This window comes from Microtus ochrogaster, linkage group LG2 (assembly GCF_000317375.1).
Source record: "Microtus ochrogaster isolate Prairie Vole_2 linkage group LG2, MicOch1.0, whole genome shotgun sequence".
Lineage (NCBI taxonomy): Eukaryota > Metazoa > Chordata > Mammalia > Rodentia > Cricetidae > Microtus > Microtus ochrogaster.
Window position 1 is genome coordinate 24,148,375 of NC_022028.1, and position 3,695 is coordinate 24,152,069.

At 45.9% G+C, this 3,695-nt stretch overlaps 1 pseudogene; it reads right to left on the reverse strand.

Moving 5' to 3' along the window:
• Positions 1-261: 261 nt before the first annotated feature.
• Positions 262-2,938, reverse strand: LOC101986194 (annotated as a pseudogene).
• Positions 2,939-3,695: the final 757 nt, after the last annotated feature.

A 3,695-nucleotide genomic window follows, 5' to 3' on the forward strand; every position in this document is an offset into this window, starting at 1 on the left:
AAGAAGCAAAGGACCCGATGCTTCCCCTTCATGTTACCATCCCCTGTCCCACAGGGCAAACAAACCGACACAGAACCCAGACTCTTCCCACTGGTGAGGACCAGAGAATGCAAAGGTAAGAGAACAGGTGAGCGCCCAGCTACCATCAACACAAGGCTTTAATAACATGAAGATTTACAAGCCAAAATAAACATCTGATTTAAAAACTGTCATTCAAGATAACTCAGTTGTCCTTTCGCACTTTGAGACTAGTAAGGACTGGATCTTTAAAAACCTGAAGAGGAGGTTTTGTAGAGGAGAAAATCCTCAATGCTTTAAAAAATTGAACTGGTTAGGATCCACACAACTCCTGCGCTGGCTGGCATGGAAGCAGGTGTTCTCCATCACAGAAACAAGCCACTGCCCCCAGGAGCAGTTTCTTCAAGCCAGCTGCATGCCGATCTAAGTCTGCTCACCCATGACTGAACTGCAGCGACCTCCGAGGAGCAGCACGGGGCACCTCACCCGAAAAGATCTTTCAGATCGTTGCTAGCTGAACTGCTACTGGTCATGGTAGCTGATGGCTGTGCGAAGTTCTGCGGGTTAAAGAAAGGGTTGCCCTGCATACCAAAGGCAGCCTGTCCCATCACATTCGCCTGTACACCCATGGCTGCGCTGCCCATACCTGAGGAACCCTGAGGAGGGACAAACTGATTCAGCCACTGATTTGGTTTCGGCTGGGATAGCTCGTTCATGCTAACTTTGGGTTTCTGAGGGCCAAAGAGGTTGTTAAGGGCCGACATATGTCGGCCGGTCTCTGCTGAGCCTTCACAGCAGCGGGAGGAACACTCAAAGGGCTGTAGCTTGACAGAGTGGGAGCCGCTCCCAGAGTCATTGTGGTCACTCCAGCGGTGCTCGAACTGCTGAAGAAGTTCTGGTTCGGGTTGACTGGCATGCTGAATCCTGAAGTCTGAAAGCCCATGTTGGCATTCAGGCCATTTGTCAAATTTCTCTTTGAATTATCAATTGGTGTAGAAAATATCATGTTGAGGCCCGTGGAAGGAACAGACGTGAAGGCACTTGAAGCGGAAAGCTTAGGAGTGCTAACAGAAAGGCTGGTCAAGGAGGTGATGTTATCCTTCAACGTATCTGTCAGGTCCTTAGTCTGTTTGCTGGGCGCGATGGGAGTGTGGACTTGGGGCTTCAAAGGCTGCTGGCTTTTCAGCTTCTGTGCCTGCTCCTGTTCCTTTGCTAATTTCTGTTTTTCTTCAAGTGTAAGTGATGCCCTTTTCTGCTTATTCTGCAGCCCATCTTCTTTATTTTCGGATTCACCCCCAGTTAGAAGGTCTGTTCCAATGTTGTTGAAGACCTTGTCAATCTGCTGACTTCCGGCATGTGTAACACCTGTCTCCTCGGAAGCATTCATTTGATTTCCAATCTCCAAAGACCTCTGCTGCTCCTGCATCATGTGAAGCTGCTCCAGTTTAGTCCTGTGCTCAGACTCCAGCCTGTTCAGCATCTCCTTTATGACGGCAAGGAAAGAGCTGAACTGATTGAGGTTAAGATTGTTTTCAATACTCAGGGGAATGAGATGAGGCAGTACTTTTCCAGCCAGCTGCTCTTTGGTGATTCCCAGTTTCTTGTGAGTGAAAGTACACTTACAGATCCCTAGAATCCCCGTGAGGACCACAGGCTCCTTGGAGGGAATCTGTTGTAAGAAGGGTAGAATATCATCAACCAAGTACAAACCACTTATCCAAGTACTCCAAAATCTTGCCTAAACAGACTAATGAATTCACACGAACAGCAAGGGAAGATGTTTGCAAACAAGCATTTTTAATTCTTGGAATCAAAGCATTTTTCATGGAAGGGGTAATCTATGAGATTTGCAAAAGTTGGGATGATGTTCAGACAGAGCTCCTGGATCTGAATGGAAGGTGCCTCCAGAGCCCTGTAGACCATGGGCAGCACACTGTTCTTTATCTCGTCAGGAGGGGTTTTGGTTAGGAGCAAATCCATTTTTTTTTTTTGTAGAAAAATTAACAAAATCTGTACAGGCTCCTGCTGTTTAAACACAGGACCAAGTTCAGGCAGAATTAATCTGACCTATTCTTCTTTGGTACACTTCTCAGCAATCAGTAAAACATTGGGCAAAACAAAAGGTACCATATCAGGGTTTACAAATTCTGAAGTCAAACAAGGCAAAATTCTCTGCACGATGACACGTTTGGGCAGCTTTGGCAGAACCTTCGGCAATCCTTTGAAGAACTGGCATTTCTGAAGATTATCTCTTTGGAATAAGGTATCAAAATACTGAAGTGTGACTGCACCAACATCATCGAAGAAGGGAATTTTTGTCATCTGATCCGCGTCAGGTCTCACAGTTGGGGTCACATTTAGCGAGAGTTTGACATGCTCACGAACTTCCTCAGGTATACTTGTAAGTGAACTAGATCCTAAACGGCTCAGCTGATCCAGCGGTCTACTGAAGCTCTTGTAAATGTCCTGCTTGTTGACTTCAAATATAGGTTTCCCTTTATTAAAGACGGCATAGATAACAGCTCCTAGAGAATACATATCGCTGGCTGTCTGTCTCACAGCTCACAGAGAGGATGTACTCAGGAGCCAGGTATTCAGGGTTTGGAAGACACAGTGACGGTAAGTTTGGGTCCCACTCTTTACAAGGAACCTTGGGCTCTTGTTCAGAAGGATTGCTTGGTGATACACAAAAATCAAAACCCATTATTTTCCAGGCTCCACTTTTATTCAGAATTATATTTTCAGGAGTTACATTTCCATGAACCATTTTCACACTGCTATGCAAAAATGACAATCCTTCAGAAACCTGAAGCAAACCATACTTCGTTTCTACATCATAAAGTTTATAATCCTTATTGTCTGGAGATATTGAAGACGGTAGATTTTCCCAGTTACCAAGAACATTGGCTAAACTGGCAAAAAGGGGGAAGAAGGAGGGAGGGAAGGGATTGGGGAGGAAGAGCACGGGAGGGGGAAGAGCACCGAAAGACCTGCCCGGTCCGGTCCGGCAGGATGTCACTTCCCTAGCATGAAATTCTTAAACCTCTTTTAGGTCCGGCCCCAGGTTACACTTTGAGCAATTTAAACAGAGACCAGAGACTGCTAGTCTGACCACTTGGGCAGACGGAAGAGTTATACAGCAAAGATATCGCCCGACTTATTTCTTGAGTACACTAGTGCTGTTCCTTTTGAACCGTTATTACTTGGGTCATCTTACCCACCTGTCAGAACTAAGTTTTTCCAGGGAGAGAACTGGGGGTTTTATGGCAGGCCAGGCCTTAAAGCTGGTTGTGATCCTGCACTGTCCCCTTGAGCCACCAGAGGCATCGTCTTTGATATAGGGATGGGGCTAACAGCTGTCCACCTCTAGTGAACAAACATTTACCTCCTAGCATCCTAAGTTCCCCTTGTCTTTCACAGGCCTGGTGGGCAGACTGCTTCTCCTTGGGGTATTTTGTAGGCAGTGCTCCCATACCTAAATTCCTCCTGTGTGACATAATGTCTCCCAAGCAAGTCTATTTATTAGTAAAGCCTTAATAACATCAACTCTATTACTTTGAGTTTCTTCAGTATCAGTGCAACCCTGAAGGAAGGGGGTGATAGATAGGGACTGAAAGTGGATCCTAGGTCTCTGAGTAGAATCTAACAGGTTTTAATGCAATGAAAGAGAGCATCAC